This window comes from Lithobates pipiens, unplaced genomic scaffold (genome assembly GCF_037356315.1).
Source record: "Lithobates pipiens isolate NorthernLeopardFrog02 unplaced genomic scaffold, aLitPip1_a1.2 Scaffold_8, whole genome shotgun sequence".
NCBI lineage: Eukaryota > Metazoa > Chordata > Amphibia > Anura > Ranidae > Lithobates > Lithobates pipiens.
In genome coordinates, this window is record NW_027507903.1 from 397834524 (window position 1) to 397858400 (window position 23877).

Genomic DNA, 23877 nt, shown 5'->3' on the forward strand with positions numbered 1-23877 from the left:
TAGCTGCAGGAACCCAATTTTTAGGGAAATTAAAAGTAAAGCAAATGCAGATTTCCAGGCCTGGACTAACAAATGTTTCTAGTGAAAGACAAGACAACTGGTATTTTATATTAAACAAGGTCTAAATGGGCCATTAACATGCATCACAGTTGAACTTAGGAATGTGTCTTTGCAAAGTTAAACTAAATTAAATCTTTTCTTATTTTTGCTTGGGGATAGAGTGCAGAGGGATTAGAAGTCTTGTCAGTTTTTGGGGATGTCTGCACCCCTGATAGGGTAAAGACACCTCCAAAATTTTGCCACTTTCTCCTTCAAATGTATTCAATTTCTATCACATAGCCAAACAGAAAGTGAAGGTAAAACTCTACCAATGTCTGTCTTTCTTTGGGGACAAACAGGTCAATCTAAATTGTTTTCCCATTAAGTAAATTGCACTCTAGCATTTTGCTGTGTACACCTCAAATTATTAGCTATCTTGGACTTTGGGGTTTATTTACTAAAGGGAAATCCACTTTGCACTACAAGTGAAAGTGCAGTTGCTGGAGATCCGAGGGGGACAAGCAAGGAAAATAAAAAGACAACATCTTTGCTTCTACATAATTGGATTATAAAATCACCAGTGCTTCCCCTCAGATTTACAGCGAGTACACTTGTATTGCAGAGTGGATTTGCCTTTAATAAACCCCAAAAGACCTAATAATGTGGGGTGTACACAGCAAAGTGCTAGAGTGCAATTTGCCTAATGGGGACACTAGTTAGATTGACATGTGTGTCACCAGGGAAAGACATTGGTAGGGTTTTACCCTCACTTTCTGTTTGGCTATGTGACAGGAAGTGAAGCCAATTTTAACCACTTTTTGCGATTCGGCACTGCGTCGCTTTAACTGACAATTGTGCGGTTGTGCAACGTGGCTCCCAAACAAAATTGACGTCATTTTTTTCCCACAAATACAGCTTTATTTTGGTGGTATTTGATCACCTCTGCGGTTTTTATTTTTTGCGCTATAAATAAAAATAGAGCAACAATTTTGAAAAAAACGCATTATTTTTTACTTTTTGTTATAATAAATATCCCCCAAAAATATATAAAAAAACATTTTTTCCCTCAGTTTAGGCCGATACGTATTCTTCTATATATTTTTGGTTAAAAAAATCACAATAAGCGATTATTGATTGGTTTGTGCAAAAGTTATAGCGTTTTAAAACATTTTTATTAATAATTTTTTATTATTTTTTTTTTACTAGTAATGGCGGCGATCAGCGATTTTTATTGTGACTGCGACATTGTGGGGGACCCATCGGACATTTTTGACACATTTTTGGGACCATTGTCATTTATACAGTAATCACTGCTATATAAATGCAGTGATTCCTGTGTAAATGACACTGGCAGTGAAGGGGTTAACCAGTGGGTGGCAGTGTAGGGGTTAAGTGTTCCTAGGGGTGTGTTACTAACTGTGGGGGGGGGGTTGGGCTTTCATTTAGTGAACACTGATCTCTGCTCCAATCACATGGAGCAGAGATCAGCGTCACTAGTTGCTAGACAGAATGGAGAAATGCCGTTGTAAACAGCATTTCATGCCTTCATTTGGCCGCTCCGTGAGACGATCGCGGGTATGCCCGCGGCGATCGAGTCCACGGGTCCCGCGACCGGATTCACGGGGGTCCTGACCAGCGCGATCGCCAGCGGCGCACTCCTGATGGCAGGGTGGCAAATTTAAAGGGACGTACATGTACGCCCATTTGCCTGCCCGTGCCATTCTGTCGACGTACATCGTCGAGCACTGGTCGGCTAGTGGTTAAGAAAAGGGACACAAATAGGGTTGCCACCTCACCCCTTTAAAACCAAAAACATATTAATTACACAGGTTGTGTGGCTGATTATGGTGGTAATTAAACTCGCTTGGTGTCTTATCTGATTTAAATTAGCCTCAGAACCTGTGTAATTCATATGTGTTCGGGGTTTGAAGGGATGAGATGGCAACCCTAGACACAAAGCCCAACCTAAAAAAAGACAAGCAGGGAGTTCTAACACTCACTTGGTTTCCCTCAAATGCTCACAACAGGCAAAGTTTGCAGGTTTTCCTTCATCTTGCCCAGGTGCTTTAAATCACAGTCAATGGCTTGGTATTTTGGACAGCTATTTTAGCTAAGATAAATTCCCAAAACATGTCCTGTCGGGGGTACTTGAGGACTGAGACTGAGAACCACTGCGCTAAAATTGAATACTTACCATTCTGTAATTCTCCTTTCCTGGTGACTATCCATGGCAGCATACGCACAATCCAAGCATATGCTACCATGGAGGCACCAGAACAATAGGATGTTTGACTTACCATAAAATCCATTTTTTTTTTTTAGTTAATTGACAGACACAGCCTTCTTTATTCAGAACCATAGGTTTATATCGCCCCCTACAGGAGTAGGACACTAGGCAGAAAAAAAACTTGGCTACACCTATGAGCAGTTCTCCATAGAGGGGCGGGTGCTGTGTATGTCAATGAATTCAGAGAAAACTGATTTTACGTTAAGTCAAAAATCCTATTTTCTCATTCATTCATTGACAAACACAGCCTTCCTTATTCAGAACCATAGGGATGTCCCAAAGCAGTGCCAAAAAAAAACAGGCCAACCAGACAAACTGAAGCTCAGCGAGAACAACCTAGAGGCCACCTGACCAGCAAAAAAAAACCAACCCCTTCACGAGGGAAAGAACCTCTAGACTGCAGCCTACATAACCTTGCGGCCAAAATAAGCATCTGCAGATGCCAGCACATCCACCTTGTAAAATTTTGTGAAAGTAGGCACCGATGACCAGGTGGCTGCCTTGCAAACCTTGCACTACTGACCCCTAATGATGGAAGGCCCAAGAGGCACTCAGCGCCCGAGTCGAGTGCACCTTCACCGGGAAGGGAGGAACCGGACCCATAATAGAATAGGCCTGAGTCACCGTCTGCCTGATCCATATAGAAATGGTCTCAGAGGAAGCAGATAGCCCCTTCTTTGGTCCGTCTGTGATCACGAACAGGGAGTCTGACTTTTGAAAAGACTCAGTGGCCGCCAAATACACCCTGACGGCCCGTACCACATCTAAGGTGTGCAAGGCAAATTTCCTTGAATGTTGTTGCCTGGGACACAGAGAAGGCAACACAATGTCATAATTTAAATGGAAATCAGAGACAACCTTTGGAAGAAAAGAAGGACAAGGAGGAAGCAGCACCTTGTCCCTTTGAATCACCAAGTAGGATGTGCGACAGGATAGCGCCGCCAACTCTGACACCCTACAAACATAAGTAATAGCCAACAAGAAGGCCACCTTCTGTGATAGTGTGAGCAGGGGAATTTCTTGAATATTTTCAAATGGAGGCATCTGTAGAAGTGAAAGTACATAGTGGCAAGGGAGATCACACCGGTGGAGCCACATGTCAAACTCCCTGAATGAAGGTATGCACCAGGAAATGCGAAGCCAGGGAGCGTTGAAAGAAAACTGCCAAGGCTGACACCTAGCCCTTGACTCAAGGCTAAATTCTTTTCAATGCCCCTCTGAAGAAAAGTCAAAATTTGAGTCACCGAAAAAGAACCTCTGAAAATATGCCTTCCTGGAAGTAGACTTTCTAGCTTTGAGCAGCGTCTGAATCACCGACGCAGATAAGCCCCTATCCTTCAACACTTGGCTTTCAATAGCTAGGCCATTAAAGCCAGCGATGGTAAAGCAGGGTGGAAGATCAGCCCTTGGGATAGCAGATCCTCCCTGAGAGGCAGCCACCAGGGAACTTCTGCAAGAAGCACCAGGTCAGCATACCAGGGCCACTAGAATGACCGGAATTCCTTCAGCCTCAATCCTGTGCAAGAGCCACGGTAGAAGCTTGATAGGAGGAATGGCGTAGATCAGATGATACTGGCCTTATGGAGCAACCAGAGTGCCTGAGGCATTCGCCCAAGATCCTGAGACCTGTTCCTTCCTGGTGATTGCCATAGGCCACTGCCATGGCATTGTCTGACTGGATCTGTATCAGGAGCCCCTGAAGTTGATCCGTCCAATGATCCAGACATAGCCTGATCACCCGGAGTTCCAAGATGTTGATAGGTAGCCTGGACAGTGTCCAGTGACCCCGAGCCGAGCTCAGGCCCAGGACTCTTCCCCACCCGGACAGACTGGCATCGGTGGTGACCACCATCCAGTACAGCGGGAGAAAGGATTTTTCCTGCCAAAGAGCTGGGGAACGAAGCCACCAGATCAGGGACCCTTTGGTTCCTTGACTCAGCTGAATCTGACTGTCTAGAGACTTGGAACATTTGTCCCATTTTAACAAGATCTCCCTTTGCAGGGGTCTTGTATGGAACTGAGAAAACGTGACTGCCTCAAATGTAGACACCATCAGGCCCAGTACCCACATACAAGTCTGCAGGGAGACCCACCTGCTGGACAGCAGCAATCGGGCTGCCACCTGTAATTTCTGGAGTTTGTCCTGCGGAAAGACCACTCTGGCCTGAGCAGAATCCAGAGTCAGACCCTGATAAACCAATTTCTGAACTGGAAAATAATAATTTATCAGCCACCCAAAATCTGAGTCTGAACAGTGATCGCCACGTCACCCCTCAAGGGCCCCTGGGGACTCTGATCACAGCAGAAGGTCATCCAAATTGCCCAGGACAGCAATTCCTCTCTGACGCAGAAGCACCAGAACCGGGGCCAACACTTTGGTGTAGACCCGAGGAGGTGAGACCAAAGGGTAACGCCGCAAACTGATAATGCTCCTCTCCCATGGCAAAGAGGAGGAACCACTGCTGCTGTGTATAAATTGGAATGTGTAGGTAGGCATCCTTGATGTTGATGGAAGCAAGAAAGTCCCCCTGATGAAGAGATGCCACCACAGAACGAATGCACTCCATTCTGAACTTCCGCACCCGCACAAAGCGGTTCAGGGCCTTGAGATCCAGAATCCAATGTACCATACCCTCTTTTTTTTTTAAACAATATAGTTTTTATTGAAAAAAAAGGTTAATTTTAACATACATCATTGAAAAAAAGTAATTTTTGTAAATGAAACAAATCTGAGCAACGTTTACATCATGGTACAGTTCAATCATAAGAATACAAATCAAAGTTAACACACAAGATGTAATTGTTGTTGATCCATAGGTAGCACTAATGGTCAGCAGATAGGAAAGAGGTTAGAGAGCAAAAAGAGTAGAGATAAGTTAGAAAGATCAAAGAGCCAGTATCGAGGGGTTATAAGAAGGGGTAGAGAAAGGGGGGTTGGGGAGGGAAGGGGAAGAAAAGAGAGAAAAAAAAAGGGGGGGGGGGAGGGTTCATCCAAAGAGGAAATGTTTCTTCATTCCTCCTCTATGTGCAAGGTATATTCTAATATGGCAAAATAGGTGTGGAAAGAATTCAAGCATCAAGAATTTGTCTGTATTTGTGGGAGCAAGTTTTGTGGTGACGCTCCAGACGGTCGTATGCCATAGTTTGTTCCATAGCATGCACTAACTTAATTTCTGAAATCCATTCCTTGATGGATGGGATGTATGTAGTTTTCCAAGCTCTGGTTATTAAGATTTTAGCTGCATTCAGCAGGTGTCTGGTGAGGGAATGTTTGTAGTGTCTGATAGGTTGTGGGCATATATTTAATAAGCAAAAGGATGGGTCAAGGGTGATATTTGTTCCAGTGATTGTTTTAGTAAGATCTCAAACCTTTCTCCAGAACCCTGAGATCAGTGGGCATTGCCACCAGACATGTATCATAGAGACTATTTCCCTTCCACATCTCCAGAAGAGATTGGAGGTCTGTGGATACCAAGAATGTCTGGAGTCGCATACCATTGAGTGAGAATCTTGTAGGAATTTTCTTGAAGCTTACTGCTTATGGAGCACTTATGGGCTAAGATGCATGCTTTCTTCCATTGGGAGTTAGTAAAGCTCGTATCTAAGGCCTTTTCCCATTTAGCCTTAACGACAAGGTTATGCTCACTGGTATGCGCTTGGAGCCATGAACTCAGGCAGATGTTTTCAAGTTGCGTTGTTGTCTTAAAAAATAGGTGTTTTTCGATTTGTGTTTGCTCAGGAAACTATGGAGTTGTAGGTAAGTCCATTGGGGGAATAATTGGTCTTTGCACAAAGTTTGAAGGTTTTCTCTTGATTTGATTAGGCCTGCCAGCGTACAGTGTGAGATGAGCAGGGGAGATCCTGACGAGGTAGTGGGAAACCCCTTACAGTGCAAGCCTGGGGTAAATTCTGGGTTATCTGCGATTCTGGTTAGAGGGCCAGGTATAGTCGCTAGTTCATATTTGTGCACAACTAGGTGGAAAATTTGTAGCGTTGTGCCTATAAATGGATGATTTTGTAAGTTAGTTGGGTAGAAAGGTAAAAAGCACTGACATTGAGCCTATGCCAATGAAGTAACCTCATAACGTAGGTAACGAAACCACCTTGCACAAAACTTTGTTAGGTAATGCCTGCGTAAACCTTATACAACGTTGAAACAATAAAAAGAAAAAGAAAAACAGAATAAAAACAATAGGGCAATAACAAATTTAAATGATATAACCCTCTATATGCTAAGCATCGTGGGCCCCCCCCCCCCCCCGGTGACCTCCCAGAACAACCAAGCAATGCCAGCGAGAAACCGACCACACAAACCCAGAGTGGCCTGGGAGGGGGGGAGGAGGGGGAGAGGCGAGGGGAAGGGGGGCAAGGACATCTATATCCAGGCTGGTGGGGAAGTCACGTGCAGAGGTCACTAATGCAACTAGGTAGTTTATGTACAAGTTTATCAAAAGGATAGTGCAGGGGAACACTACCAGGAGGAAAAAGAAAAAAAATTTTAGACAAGGAGGCTGTAGGTCAACGGTCTCAAATGGCATCTACAGCTCTAGGTGATCTGGAGCCAGAGGGGAGGGTGAGTTGATCAGGGTTGTACTGCCTCTGGTATTTGCCTCTTTTATGAGGTGTGTTGGATGGAGAGTAGTTTGGAGACCTGGTAGATCCGCCCATGGGAACAGGCAGCTTGAAATCCTGATACCACTCAGGGAAATCCACCGGCGGGATTTTCAAGTTGTCACAGAAATCCTGAAGGTCCTGCGGCAGTCTCAATATATGCTGTTTACCATTTGCTGAAACTTGCAAAGCAAAAGGAAATTTTAATCTATAGGATAGATTGTGATTTTTCAGAACCTCCAGCAGAGGTTATTATTCCTATTATTAAGCGTTATAGGAGAGAGATCCTGGAAAAGTTTGAGAGGACTTCCATTAAAGTAAATAAGCTAATTTTATCTGGCTTTATTAAGAATTTCTTCTTTTAGAGGGAAGCTGGCTAAGCAGCAGATGATATCTCGAGGAGGGGCACTATCTGGGCCTTTGGGTCTGAGCGCTCTGTGTGCTCTCTCAAAGTGTTTGGGGATATCAGTGTCTCTCTCAAGCAGACTGTTAAATATTTTTTGCAGAGCTGGTTGTAGTTGTTCCTCTGACACACTTTCAGGCAAACCTCTGAGTCTAATATTGTTTCTTCTTCCCCTATTGTCCAAATCTTCTAAATGTCTATTGATATTTATGAGATGGTTGGAGTGGATTTCAGAAATCTATTCAAGTCTGCTTATGGCCTTGTCCCTCTTTTTCCCTGCCCTCTCCTGCAGCGCCATGTTCTTAGACATCTGCTTGAGCTCTGTTTTCAGCTCAGATGTCACAGAGTGCTTTATATCATTAGCAATATCAGTCATGACTGCTAGCATTAGGGGAGAGTCTGCGGAAGGGGGTTCTCTTACCCACTCATCTGAAGCTGCCGTGGACCCATTGTTGCTGTCCTCCTCATGTCGGGACGCTGCCATCTTGTCTTCCAGGCCGAGCTGTTGGGACGCTGCTCGTAGGGAGAATATCTCCGGAATGAAGCGGGTGTTTGCTTCCACGAGCCGCTTACTTTTTGCCTGGGGTGTTCCCCTGTTTGTTCTGCCCATCGCTTGAGCCAGCAGACCGTTCTAAAGTGATGTGGAGCCGTGGAGGACCGGGAGCTCTTCTAGAAAGCCGCTATCAGCGCCGCTCGTCAGGCCACGTCCCCATACCCTCTTTTTTGGAGATCATAAATAAGTTTGAATAAAAGCCCTGGAAACCTTCCGACACCGGAACCGGGACAATCACCCTTTGGAGCAACAGGCCTTGCACCACACCCTGAAGAGTTAACAAGCGGTCTGGAGACAGATGCAGATTGGAAGGAAAAAATCTGCTTGGGGGACAAGTCTGGATTTTGATTTTGTAACCAGACAGAATCACTTTGTGGACCCACTTGTCATTTATCAGAGAAGTCCATGGGCCCGGAAACCAGCCAGGCCCGGACTGTGGGTGAGGGCTTCTCTTCATGCCAAAGGAGCCTTATCTGGGGGTTTGGAGAAGCCCACTCTCGGTTTGCCTGACCAGGGCCGCTTGGGACCTCCCGAAATGGGGGCTTGAAAGACTCTGAGCCTTTGTCAGTGGACCCTGAGGGACAAAAAAGATTTCTGTGTGCCGAGAAGGAAGGGCCACACTTGCGACTTGGCTCCTTCCCCTTCTTTGACTGTGGAAGAAAAGTACTCTCCCCCTTGTGACACTCTTAATGATATCATCCAGAGTGGCCCCAAACGAGGCAGATCAGCTAGGGCCTTTTTAGAGGCCTGGTCCCCAGTCCAACACTTCAGCCACAATACCCATTGAAGCACTACTGCTGAAACAGATACTGTAGCTTAGAAAGCAAGGGAGCTGCATCCAAAGAGGCATCACGGACAAACTGCAGCCCCTGGACCAGTTGGTCCTGTAATGCCATGAAGGTAGGAGGAAACTGGTCACCTTCCAGGTCACAGCGCAACAGCTTTGCCCATTCTGTCAGCGTTTGCCACACAAGAGCAAACCAGACCCTTGAGAGGTCCTTTGATGAAGCCCTGTGGGGGGGCGAAATGTTGTTTCGGTCCCATGGAACGCACGCCACAAACAACCTTTTCACATGTTCAGATTTATATTTGAAGCCTGTTAGATCGTATTTTTTGTAATTACCCATTCCCCTGTACAAATAAATTAGTTTTAATGGTACTTCACTATCAGTTCCATTTTTTTCTTCACTTTTGGGTACCTGTTTTGTCCTGCTGAGAAACTTCTTAAAGAGATACCACATCCACCATTCCTGGATACCATTACAAAGCTTTAAGTGACCCACCAGACTGAAAAGCGTGGCGACACATGAGGGGGTGTTGTACACCTGAATGTTTCTGAAGCCTTTTGCACTGCTTACCTTCGGATTGGAGCACTTTTTTTTCACTGTTTTGTTTGGTTTAATATACATTGTGATATTTTTTCATCGTGTTTTGCGAGTGCTATATTAAATTTTTTATGTCAGATTTTGTTATTCAATAATGCCTAAGTCCGGACCCATTCTTTGAATCTGTTGTGGGACCTAAGACACCTTACCCTTACAGGATAAGGTTTGTTTGTCTAGATGGGGGTCACTATGATAGTAGCCCTTTTGGTACATCTGATCATATGATCTTGCATCAAGTCTAAGGCCGCGTACACACGGGCGGACTGTTCGCCCAACCTTGTTCGGCAAACAGTTTCATCAAACAGTCCGCTCAAAATTTGCATGAGCGGACTTGCCCACACACGAGCGGACTGTTTGACGAACAAGGTTGGGCAAACAGTTCGCTCAACTTTTGAAATGAACGGACTCGCCCACGTAAGGAGGAGGCAAATCCGCCCACTTCGAGCGCGTGTACAGGTAGGCGGGGCCCGCGAAGGATACGTCGCGGGCTCCGCCGCCTGGAATGGGCTTAAAGGGGAACCCCAACGCCGAAAAAAATCGGCGTGGGGGTTCCCCCAAGTCCACACCAGACCCTTGTCCGAGCACGCTACCCGGCCGGCCAGGAAAGGGGGGCGAGCGAGCGCGCCCCCCCTCCTGAGCCGTACCAGGCCGCGTGCCCTCAACATGGGGGGGTGCCTTGGGGAAGGGGGGGGCCGCGCGGCCCCCCCACCCCAAAGCACCTTGTCCCCATGTTGATGAGGACAAGGGCCTCTTCCCGACAACCCTGGCCGTTGGTTGTCGGGGTCTGCGGGCGGGGGGCTTATCGGAATCCGGGAGCCCCCTTTAAGAAGGGGGCCCCCGGATACCGGCCCCCCACCCTATGTGAATGAGTATGGGGTACAATGTACCCCTACCCATTCACCTGTGAAATAAAGTACAAATAAAAACACAACACAGGGGAAAAAAATATTTTATTGCACAGCCGGGGGTCTTCCGTCTTCGGGGGTCTTCTCGCCGGACTCCTCCGCTATGTGTGTGTAGCTCTTTTGCTAGCGGAGGAGTCCGGCTTTCTTCCTCCCCGCCGCCGGCCTCTTCTCCCGACTTCGGGGGTCTTGTCCCCCTCTTCGGTTCTTCTGCCGGGCCACCGCGCCTGGTCCGGTGGCCCGGTCTTCTGTCGCCGTCTTCCGTTCTTCTGTCGCCGCCTTCGGTTCTTCTGCCGGGCCACCGCGCCTTCTTGTAGCTCTTTTACAGGCGGTGGCCCGGTCTTCTGTCGCCGTCGCCGCCTTCCGTTCGTGTTCTTCTTCTTCTTCTTCTTCTTCTTCTTCTTCTTCCAGGAGATGTTGACACGTCGCTCCCTCCGGCCGGAATGCCAGAGCCGCCCTGCGTTGCCACTTATATAGTGACAATGGGGCGGGGTCACATGGTATATGTCACATGGGTTGGTCACATGGGTTGATGTCACATTGTACAAACTGACAAGGAGAGGATTAAACAGAGAAGCAGCCAAGAGATCCACACCTCAGGTGGGAGAATCTGTCCACAGGACAACTATTAGTCAAATCTGGCATTTATGGAAGAGTGGCAAGAAGATAGCTATTGTTGAAAGGAAGCTATAAGAAGTCCCGTTTGCAGTTTGAGGAAGCCATGTGGGGGACACAGCAAACATGTGGAAGAAGGTGCTCTAGTTAGAGGAGACCAAAATTGAACTTTTTGACCTTAAAGCAAAACACTATATGTGGTGGAAAACTAACACTGCACATCACCCTGAACACACCATTACCACCATGAAACATGGTGGAGGCAGCATCATGTTGTGGTGATACTTTTCTTCAGCAGGGACAAGGCAATCTGAGACTTTTTAGCAGACCAGATTGCAGATAGGTGAGTGTAAACGGACATGAGTCTGTTTACATATGCCGCTCTATAGAGGTGAATGGAGAGTCCCTTTGAGTTCACCTGAAAAACAGACAGGTGGACCCGATCAGACCGATCATGTGAAAGGGGCCTAAGGCTGCACAGCGGTTTACCTGCACCTCAACTGACCTCAAACTTCTTCCTCAGAAAACCTGTTAGAGTCTGCAAAAGACTTGGTGTTTTTCTCATGTCAACCTTGAAGTAGCATAAAAAGAGGACCCATTTCTTGCTATACGGTATTTGTTTTTTCTTTTTTTTTCTTTGCGGTGATAAATGTACCTATGTACAGTTCCCAGTTCGTCCTGCTCTTCTTTGAAAATTCCTTGCCTATTAGCTTAGAAAATAACCAGAATTGGCTATCAAAATGCAACCCCTATAGACTTGAATAGAATAAAAGTTTACATTCTGCTTTTTCAGACTTCACACAAGATTCAAAGTACCCCCTGCTAATCCTGCCCAGGCACATTTGCTCATCCCTACTAATAAGGATTTATATGAATGTGGGGAACACACAAAAAAAAAGCTCCCCACCACTAAAATTCACAGAAATAAAGCCCAGGTTGAAAATTGTCACAATATACAGCATTCCTATATAATCAATGATCTCTTTCTATCTTCTACCTACAGAAGCTTATACACAAAAATGGGTTATCCAGCCCGCCACCACCACCCACCACCCATTATTGTCTGTTTTGAGTCTGCTGCCCAGGGTTAAAAGGTGCACAGGGCATTATGTGTGAGAACACACGTTCACCCACTGAAAATTCACCAAAAATTCAGTTATTCAGCTTGGCAACCTGGGAATTTGTTAAAAATGTATCATTGGGCAAATCCGCATCACATTTCTATTGTGCACATCCCTAATTGTAGCTTGCCAATCAACTTTTGCATGATTCTTTGGTGGAATGAGATGAGGATTCGACCAGGGCCAAGTGACAGGGAAATTTTTTTTAAATAAATATAGTTTCTGCAAACATCAGATTTGGAAGAAATCTTCCTGGTATGCTCCTGAGCATCTTCGAAATTCTGTAAATGTGAAAAAATCCTTCCTATGTAGAATGATCCCAATAATTTTTAGGGCAACAGTAGCTGAACTTAGTTTATACAGTGAATAAAATATAGGCAAAATATTGTATTTGTACAATAAATATATATATATATATATATATATATATATATATATATATATATATATATATATATATATATATATAAATATCTGTAATTGCAATGTTTACTCCCTCTAAACAAGCAATATTTAATTCGTAGAAAATGGTATCATCTACAGGCCATCTGTGTTGTTTTTTTTATGTTTTTTTTTTTTTTTTTTTATGTTTTTGTTTTGTTCTAAAGCTGGTTTTGTCTAACAGATAGCAGAATTCTAAGGAAACTAGATAGAGATGGACAATTAAATGTAAATGAGTGTTCTGAAAACAAGAAGATGAAAATTACATCTTATAGAAAACGTGATTCCTCAATCAGATGATGGCTAATTATCATAATGTCGGAAGTCTGTTGTTTGTATGACCTATTTGTCGATGCTGCAATGTAAATCAATATTTCAGCTGTTCAACTGGGTGTTCCCAAAAGCCTACGGGCATGCTGACAAGTTGTTAATGTTTACATGCCTATATATATATACAGAGAATGTCTGTGCTTTGTCAAGACACATTATGTAGCCTTTAAGAAGAAAGGAAATCACTCATAAGTGGGTCATGACAGGATTGAGCTTCTCAGTACTTATTCTGAATGCCTTAAATACTGACGTCAAAGATTACCACATGGTTTTACATTTTTACATCTGAGGAAATTAGTACAACAATATCTACTTTTGCCAGTGCATCTCTGAGAGAATTTCCTGTAAAATTGGCCTGTGTACAAAGAACTGAAGCTTGAAAAAAAAAAGAAAAAGAAAATCCCTACCACTAAATTACCATGGTGGTTACTTAAGGAGTCTGAGAATCATCTCATTTTATAACTTTACAAAAGAATAAATAAAGATTTAACATTCTGTTTACAGTAAAATTCAGGGAGCCAAAGACTACCCTAACCCAGCCCACAATGATGGCATGACAAGAAATGTCCTCCCACATGTATCAAAAATAAATAAATAGCTGTACACCCACCACTTTTCAATAGCCTCTCTCACTTATGTACATATATATACACCAGCGTGCATGTATGTGTATGTGTGTGTGTGTGTGTGTGTATATGTATATATATATATATATATATATATATATATATATATATATTGTCAATCAGCTAAATGTAAATAATATTATGCATATTAAAGTGATAAGTACCCTTATTACTTTGCCAGGTTTATACTATATGTACTTGAGGGCAACCATATTTATTCATCATCACACGCATTGACTTCAGCTTCTTGCTTTGCAGTGCCGCTTGCAATAATCTGGCTTTAATGCTCCTTCACATTCAAATCTATATTTTATGTTACCAATGCTGAGACCAGGTCATCCAGTGGGCAGGGTGAAGATTTCAAACTCTGCTACCTACCCCCCCCACTCCACCCCCACCCCAATGTGCGCACCCAGTAATTTTATTTTATCCCACTCCCAGCCACCACCACGCTTGCCTTAGCATCACTGCACAGTCCTAGGTCCACCAGTTGGGTTTCATGTGAGCCTAAAATTGGGCAGTGAAGTTGTGGGAACTGATTGTGAATAGCGCCAGACCAGCCAGAGGCAAAACAAATGGTAAGGCACATTTGATGAGCATACCTGGAAGCTTTACAAAGTTGAGGAGCCTAAGCTTGGTTTGGAGCAAGGAGTGGGAAGGGGAGGAGCCATTAGTGACTGATCTCTAGTGACTGATTTTACCTGGCTGCTATATGATAGCTGTTATCAGTATTGTCATTATGATCAAAATGGATACATTGGCTCAGTTATGAAATGCCTCAGAATAATGTTTTAAGAAGCAGTGTAGGCTGTAGATTTTAGCAAATTTCAGGGCAATGTGACAGGTCCTCATGTTGATAATCCCCAAACGATACTTATCGTTACCTCAAGTAGCCTGGATGGTGGCTCATTTAACTTTTTTTTTAAACTTGTTTCAGTTTGTAACTCCTGTTTGAATTGTGAGAAGCTCACAGTGTGCAGTGAAATAAGAATAAACATTTTCAGTACACGAGCCTGTACAGTTGTGTTGAACTATAGAGGATGTCGAAGTTCAGATATAACCAGTTCCCTACCGCCGTATTGTAAAATGACGGCGGCAGGAACCGTTCCTCCCTCCGGGTGGGCATCATATGTCGGTATGACACCCTCTGTTTCCCGGCATTGTGGAGAGCGGGCACGTGCGCTCACCACATCGCTGGGGACCCAATGCGTGTGCCTGGCGGCCGCGATGTCCGCCGGGCACCCGCGATTGTAAACACACAGATCCACATCCTGTCAGGCAAGAGGAGGACTGTTTGGATGTTCCTTGTACAGAGGAACACCAATTGGTCTCCTCCCCTCATCAGTCCCCTCCCCCCACAGTTAGAATAACTTCTTAGGACACACATTTAACCCCTTCAGAGCCCCCTAGTGTTAACCCCTTCCCTGCCAGTCACATTTATACAGTAATCGGTGCATTTTTTATAGCACCGATCGCTTTATAAATGTGAATGGTCCCAAAATTGTGTCAACAGTGTCCGATCTGGCCCCCGCAATGTCACAATCACAATAAAAATTGCAGATCACCGCCATTAGTAGTAAAAAAAATAAAAAAAAATAAAAATGACAAATCGAACCCCTATTTTGTAGACACTATAACTTTTGCGCAAACCAATCAATATACGCATATTGGGATTTTTTTTACCAAAAATATGTAGAAGAATACATATCGGCCTAAACTGAGGAAGAAAGTGTGTTTTTTTTTTTTTTTTTAATGGATATTTATTATAGCAAAAAGTAATAAATATTGTGTTTTTTTTTTTTTTCAAAACTGTCGCTCTTCTATTGTTAAAAAAAATAAAAACTGCAGAGGTGATCAAATACCACCAAAAGAAAGCTCTATTTGTGGGGAAAGAAAACAATCAAAATTTAATTTGGGTGCAAAAAAACCTGAAAATTGTCCTGGGCAGGAAAGGGGTTAAAATGCCCTGTATTGAAGTGATTAAATAAAATAGATATGTTTATTTGTTAAATACTATATAGATTGTGCCATTATTTGAGATAGGTCATTGAAACTCAGGCTGCATTTAGGAATCACAAATCCTGAGAACTTTAAGGCTCTGTTTCCACTAGTGGGAATGTTACGTTGCATGACAAGTCAAAATGCATGTAGTTCAATGGTCTCCATTCTAATTGGTGCGACTCAAGTCGCAGCAACTCCAAAAAAGGTTTCTGCACTACTCTTTGCCGACTTTTGTGCGACGTGTTCTCCATAGAAAGTAAGGTAAGATGGAATGAAGTCACATGTACATACATGACACTGCGACTTTGTTGCGACTTGTTGTGACTTCAACGGAAGCACGTGATCTCTGCATCTGCCAAAGACATCACTATATGTATGTGAGTGTGGTGACAGTAGGAAGCATTCCCAGGCCTAGAAAGAACAAGCAACAAGTTAATAACATTAAAGAAATAATTTGGCTTGTCAGACAACGTCCACCGATATATGTCATCAAAGATCCATTTTACAATGATCTTGTAAAGAAGGAGAGAGTATGGTTGGAAGGGGCTTGCATATATTATGAAACCTGGGACTCTTTATCAGCTACAGAATGGTCAGCAAAAAGTAGGTGGTTGATATATGGTGCTTATCATTGCAGCTAGTACCTATTTATTCCTATAGCGGGGGCAAGGCCAGTTTAAGTGTGTGTGTGGGGGGGGGCCCAAAATAATATTTGCCCAGGGTCCAAACAATATTAAAGATGACCCTGAGCACATCCTTCAGCACATCACAGATTATTCTGCAGGTGTCATGGATAATATAGCTAGCGGTAGTTTTCCAACCATCCACTAATTATGCAGCCTAGCAAATTAATGACCTATGCCAGGTAAAGAACATTTTTATTGACGTGGTATTGTCTTCATGTTTTGCAGTGCACTTGTTACAAACATGATGGAGAAGTCTCAAAGACTGTTACAACCGACATCTCTGTAAACTGCGAGAAGGAAGGAGTTGTTCCAGGTCTAAAAGATTAGCCCCATATGCCCATGCCAGGGATTTTCAATTTTTAAAACTGGTGCTGGAAATGGGAAAGTAAGTTATCAACAGCCATATTTACAGTATTTGACATATAACATTTTATAATAAGGCTTCCTTTAACAATTTGTTATTCATATTTCAGAACCCAAGCAAGCTGGTAAGGTGGCACACAGGGTTTGCCACAGGAAGAGGAGTCGGAGGAGGCTGCTGCTGCAGAGGAGGAGGAATTCCAAGACACTGTTGACTAGGAACAGTTTTTAGATGAAACAAGGTCAACACCAATCTGCATGAATGTTCCCCCAGTTAATGAGGAAGGGACTGAACCAGGGTCCAGCAATGTCTCTAGGCCTTGCAGAAGATCTACAAGGGTAAGTACTAGGGCTGGGAAACCCATGGACAAAATCTTACAGGAGGTCAGTGAGATGTCCACTAAAATGGCCAAAAACCAGTGTGAAGACACTGCATTTCTCACTGTAATTTTAGACATGTGTAAAAAGCCCCCCCCCAGAGAAAATATATATGCACTCAGGATGACTTTGCTGTCAACTGCTCAATCCTTTGTGTGTGAGGAGCCAAAAACATCCTCAGCATGTATACAACCCCCGCATATCCCCCTTATCACTAGTATCCACCTCCTCCAAGTAAACAGTATGCCCCACCAATAAACTGCCCATACTGTGATGATTATGGTAATATGCTGAATCCCATAAAGCATGTTACATCCAATCCCTGCCACCATTACCTCCACCCTTGGCCCCCCGACCATTCACCAATTTATGCTGCCTACACCCAGTCAGGTTCCGCCTTTTCAGAAAAGGCAATACTACCCAGGAACATCAATGAATTACCCTGGACCACCCACTAGTTGAGGTTCTGGGTCCAACCAAAAACCTTCCAGCAGTTGTATTTTTTTTTTTTTTGGTGGCGTTATATTCTAATTTATGTATATTTGTTGTGGATGACAAAAAATGGTGTAGTTCATCAAAAAAAACATTATTTTGTGTGCATTCTTTCAAAAAAAGTTTTAAAATAAAAAATATTCTGGGTACATTTTGTGTTTTTTTTTTTCTCTCTTTTTTGTGTTGTTGTTCTAATTGGTACCTGTTAATTTATGTATATGTGTTGTGGTTGACAAAAAAAACAGTGTAGTTCACTGAAAAACAACTTTATTTTTTGTGCATTCTTGCAAAAAAAAGTTTGAAAATAAAATATTCAAGGTACATTTTGTGTTTGTTTCTACCCTTTTGTTTTTATTCAAGATCTTTTTATTCAGCATTTGAATGCAATTACACATAAACAGACATATAAACCAAAAAAAAAATAACCAAACAGACAAATTAGGAGTATAAAAAATGTCACCTACGCAGGGGAGTAAGGCAAACAATATGGCATAAACGTGGTGTAATAACATTGGTGGCTTAACAAAAAAAATAATGATGCTGCAGTATAGGCAATGATGTGGCGCTCCTCCACCCAGTACCAGGTGATTAGGGGACATGTCCAGAAAATAGGGGACAAATCTATTTGTAACCATAAGAAAAAAGAAAATGCTGGAAAGTGAGATACATTCATTATGCAATAGCACCCCCCTGCCAGGGGACAGAACCAGCAGCAGACATGAAAAACATTGCTGGTGCCCCTATTGGCATTCCATTGTGCACCCTCCATAGCATGCATGAGGGAATCTTCAAAAACACATGTTGCTTTTACCGCAAATATTGCATTCTCCATTTTAAAATTTATAGATGTATGTAGGAACCGCCACATGTTAGCGAAAATTCCAAAAGCGCATTCGACAACTCGTTATGCCCTCATTAAGCAGTAGTTGAAAACTCGCTTCTCTTCACTTAGAAACCAATTGAAATAAGGCCTTAGTAGATGCTGACTAAGAGCATCCCCATCATAGACAAATGGCATTGGAGGTCCATTTGTCCCTGGCAGCAGACAGTCCTGTGACAAGTCCAGGCCATTTTCCCTTAGCATTCTTCTGAAAGATGATCGTGCAAAAATACTAATGTCTGAGCTGCTGCCATACAATCTTATGTCTACATAGCTAAAGCAATCATTTCCATCAGCCACTGCTAGTAAGAAAAACAAAAAATATTTCTTATAGTATTTAGTTGCACCGCCAATGGGCATCACTATTGTTATATGTTTTCCGTCAATTGCAACGGCACAATTCAGGAAATTGCATTGGTCCCAGAAAATTTCCGCTATCTTGCACCAACCTCGGTAGTGGGCTTCTTCATGACCAAATTCCTAAGAACATTCCAGATGGCTCTGTAGGTATCATTACAATATTGCTGGCAGTAGTTTTTCCAACCAATAACTCAAAATGCAAACATGCAAAGGAATGTCTAGTTGCCAGGTATCTAAAATGGCAGAGTATATACAGTTTATTAGAATGATGCATATTAACAATAAGCTACTTCTATATTTAGAAATAAAAAATACATTGGAAGGAGGTGCCTGAAGAACTAGAAAGTGAAGGATGAAGAGGAATAGGAGAAAGACACTGGTGATGTACAGGGGCAATTAATATGGTATAAGTAAAAAGGGTCAAATAAAGATATAGATCTCCAAATGCCACACATGAAGAAGAAAAAGAAGATATGAAAAGTTACCTCAATGTTATGAGTCTTTCAACGGATGGAAAACTTCTTCAGAAATTGATGTTTTGTCTCTCTAGATGACTAGAGAGCAAAGCCACCAATTCATCAAAACTGCAAAGAGAAAATATATGGCTATTAGCTACATTGATCATGTAAAAATGGACCATTTCCTTTGCTTCTGATCTGCTCAGGTTTTATATAACACCACTAGTTATTCTTTGCTAAAAAATAGAAATAGAGTCATGGTGACCATGGATATACACATTTTACAAAAAATATCTTGTAGCAGTTGCAAGTTGACATGAACAAATGTTCTGACCCTCTAATTGACATCTGTGTGCAGTTGTAGAATTTGACTTCACGAGCATGAAGGTCTTTATAAAGGACCCAAAAGGGGCCTCTCTTTTCCCTTTGGGCAATGACAGGATGGATCCAAAACCTATGACTTCTACTCCTTCGGTTCTACTCTCTCGTCATCTATTAACACTGCCACAGCAGTCATAATGACTTCTGACCCAACATATTGCATAGCCAACATGTTTGATAAGCACTATGCAACACCTGACAACAAAAGAGGAAGGGGAAATGACTGAACAGGGAAAGAAAGTGATGTCACTATCAGCAAATTGCATAACATCAAAGTTGCATGAATTAATTTGTAAAGTCGCATGAAATGTCATCAAAACTCGCATTGCAAAGTCGCATGTGAAATCACGTGACTTTTTAGTCGCACTAATGGAAACATAGACAAAAGCTTAAAGAAAAAGTATAATTTTTTAGTACATTTTTATAAAACCTTTAACAAAACGATTTTACAATAAAATATTTATTAGAGGGTGCCTGTATGACACTTTGCTTGCAAAGAATGCTGGGCACATGCAGGGCTTTCTAGTAAGAAAACATGCTGCTGCCAGCATGCTTGGATGCATCCTTTTTACTGAACAAGCCAAACTGGTCATTCTCTGCCGAGATAGAAGGGTGTCTTTCATGCCTATACCACTTTGCAATCTGTATAGCCTGATATGTTAATCAGCCAACAGCAAACTACTACACTCAATTGGAGTTCAGCATTATTTGCTGCAAACTGATCAAAAAGAGATAAAACATTTTTCATTCTCAATCATTAAGGACACAGGATCCAGGTATTGGCAGAAAATTGGGTTATACAGTGCCAGAAGAATTGGACATTCAAAAACAAAAAAGCCAACAAGGTATAACCCCCCCCCCCCCCCCCATCATGCTTCAGTTTTTGGTAGTGTTCTAAGAGGATTGATGATGAAAAATAATGTAACCATTTTTATTTTATTTTTTCTTAAGGTTTTTGTTGCTTTAATTAAAACTTCATCTGCATGCTCATCAGTTCCTTATGTAACTATCTGAAAAGGTGTATCTTCAGCACTAGCTTTTGAGGAAACACCCTTGCCCTGGGCCGCCATCAGGAGGGTACAGCCAATACAGGATAGGTTCCACTCAGAAAAGGCCTCGCCATGGTCGACCAAAGAAGTTGGGTGTATGTGCTCAGTGTCATATCCAGAGGTTGTCTTTGGGAAATTGACTTATGAGTGCTGCCAGCATTGCTGCAGAGGTTGAAGGGGTGGGGGGTCAGTCTGTCAATGCTCAGACCATACGCTGCATACTGCATCAAACTGGTCTGCATGGCTGTCATCTTGTAAAGATGATGCACCCAGAAAGCCCACAAACAGTTTGCTGAAGCCAAGCAGACTAAGGACATGGAATACTAGAATCATGTCCTGTAGTCTGATGAGACCAAGATAAACCTAATTGGTTCAGATGGTGTCAAGCATGTGTGGTGGCAATCAGGTGAAGAGTACAAAGACAAGTGTGTCTTGCCTACAGTCAAGAATGGTGGTGGGAGTGTCATGCTCTGGGGCTGCATGAGTGCTGCCAGCACTGGGGAGCTACAGTTCATTGAGGGAACCGTGAATGCCAATATGTACTGTGACATACTGAAGCAGAGCATGATCCCCTCCCTTCGGAGACTGGGCTGCAGGGCAATATTCTAACATAACGACCCTAAACACACCTCCAAAATGCTGAGGGTAAAGGTGATTGACTGGCCAAGCATGTCTGCAAACCTAAACCTTATTGAGCATCTGTGGGGCATCCTCAAATGGAAGGTGGAGGATCGCAAGATCAATAATATCCACCAACTCTGTGATATCGTCATGGAGGAGTGGAAGAGGACTTCAGTGGCAATCTGTGAAGCTTTGGTGAACCCCATGCCCAAGAGGGTTAAGGCAGTGCTGGAAAATAATGGTGGCCACACAAAATACTGACACTTTGGGCCCAATTTGGACATTTTCACTTAGGGGTATATTCACTTTTGTTGCCAGCGGTTAAGAAAGTAATGGCTGTGTTGAGTTATTTTGAGGGGACAGCAAATTTAGACTTTTATACAAGCTGTACACTCACTACTTTACATTGTAGCAAAGTGTAATTTCTTTAGTGTTGTCAAAAAATATTTTAAAAAATGTGAGGGGTTTACCCACTTTTGTGAGATACTTTATGTACAATCAGTCTAGTGTGTGTGTGTGTGTGTGTGTGTGTGTGTGTGTGTGTGTGTGTGTGTGTGTGTGTATGTATGTATATATATATATATATATATATATATATATATATATATATATATATATATACACAGTATATACTAGACTGAGATATATATATGTATATACATATATATATATATATATATATATACATATATATATATATATATATATATATATATATATATATATATATATATATATATATATATATATATATATATATATATATATATTCAGCCAGTGCAGATAGTGTATTTGGTATATATATATATATATATATATATATATTTTACATTCAGTATAGCCTATACGTGTACAGTATATAATACACTTCAGGCAGTGTAGTAATATAAATATATATATATACACACATACATATATATATATATATATATATATATATATATATATATATATATATATATATATATATATATATATATATATATATATATACAGTGGTGTGAAAAAGTGTTTGCCCCCTTCCTCATTTCCTGTTCCTTTGTATGGTTGTCACACTTAAGTGTTTCGGAACATCAAACCAATTTAAACAATAGTCAAGGACAACACAAGTAAACACAAAATGCAATTTGTAAATGAAGGTGTTTATTATTAAAGGTGAAAAAAAATCCAAACCATCATGGCCCTGTGTGAAAAAGTGATTGCCCCCTAAACCTAATAACTGGTTGGGCGACCCTTAGCAGCAACAACTGCAACCAAGCGTTTGCGATAACGTGCAATGAGGCTTTTACAGCGTCCTGGAGGAATTTTGGCCCACTCATCTTTGCAGAATTGTCCTAATTCAGTTACATTAGAGGGTTTTCGAGCATGAACGGCCTTTTTAAGGTCATACCACAACATCTCAATAGGATTCAGGTCAGGACTTTGGCTAGGCCACTCCAAAGTCTTCATTTTGTTTTTCTTCAGCCATTCGGTGGTGGACTTGCTGGTGTGTTTAGGATCATTGTCCTGCTGCAGAACCCAAGTTCGTTTCAGCTTGAGTACACGAACAGATGGTCGGACATTCTCCTTCAGGATCTCTTGGTAGACAGCAGAATTCATAGTTCCTTTTATCACGCCAAGTCTTCCAGGTCCTGAAGCAAGAAAACAGCCCCAGACCATCACACTACCACCACCATATTTTACTGTTGGTATAATGTTCTTTTTATGAAATGCAGTGTTCCTTCTACACCAGATATACTTGGACACACACCTTCCAAAGAGTTCCACTTTTGTCTCATCGGTCCACAGAATGTTGTCCCAAAAGTCTTGGGGATCATCAAGATGTGTTGTGGAGAAATTGAGACGAGCTTTGATGTTCTTTTTGCTCAGCAGTGGTTTTCTCCTTGGAACTCTGCCATGCAGGCCATTTTTGCCCAGTCTTTTCCTGATGGTGGAGGCATGAACGCTGACCTTAACTGAGGCAAGTGAGGCCTGCAGTTCCTTGGACGTTGTTGTGGGGTCTTTTGTGACCTCTTGGATGAGTCGTCGCTGCGCTCTTGGGGTAATTTTGGGCGGCCGGACACTCCTGGGAAGGTTCACCACTGTTCCATGTCTTCGCCATTTGTGGATAATGGCTCTCACTGTGGTTCGCTGGATTCCCAAAGCTTTGGAAATGGCTTTATAACCCTTTCCAGACTGATGGATCTCAATTACTTTCTTTCTCAATTGTTCCTGAATTTCTTTGGGTCTCGGCATGATGTGTAGCTTTTAAGGATCTTCTGGTGGACCTTACTGTGTCAAGCAGCTCCTATTTAAGTGATGCCTTGATTGTGAACAGGTGTGGCAATAATCAGGCCTGGGTGTGGCTAGAGAAATTGAACTCAGGTGTGGACAACCACAGTTATAGTATGTTTTAACAAGGGGGGGCAATCACTTTTTCACACAGGGCCATGATGGTTTGGATTTTTTTTCACCTTTAATAATAAACACCTTCATTTACAAATTGCATTTTGTGTTTACTTGTGTTGTCCTTGACTATTGTTTAAATTGGTTTGATGTTCCGAAACACTTAAGTGTGACAAACATGCAAAGGAACAGGAAATGAGGAAGGGGGCAAACACTTTTTCACACCACTGTATATATATAATGTATGTGTGTATATATATGTATGTGTGTATATATATATATATGTGTATATATATGTATATGTGTGTATGTGTGTGTATATATATATATATATATATATATATATATATATATATATATATAGTGGCAGAGCAAGGCTCTGCCCCTATGAAAATAGGGTTAAAGTGGACACGGAGTCTGCTCTGGCAGTTTTCCCCAGGTTTTGCTAGTTCCCTATGGGGCTCTGTAGTTTGGAGATCCTTCAGAGTCTCGGGTGGGATGGGATCTCCAACC

General features: G+C 42.4%; 1 long non-coding RNA gene across 1 annotated transcript in view; it reads left to right on the forward strand.

The window, feature by feature from the left end:
• LOC143962907 (uncharacterized) overlaps positions 1-17369 on the forward strand; it is a 35548-nt gene extending 18179 nt beyond the window's left edge. Inside the window, exons 2-3 of the long non-coding RNA XR_013270828.1 lie at positions 16226-16385; positions 16474-17369. This is a non-coding gene — a long non-coding RNA (uncharacterized LOC143962907). The remainder of the gene's footprint in view (positions 1-16225; positions 16386-16473) is intronic.
• The last annotated feature ends 6508 nt before the right edge of the window (positions 17370-23877 follow it).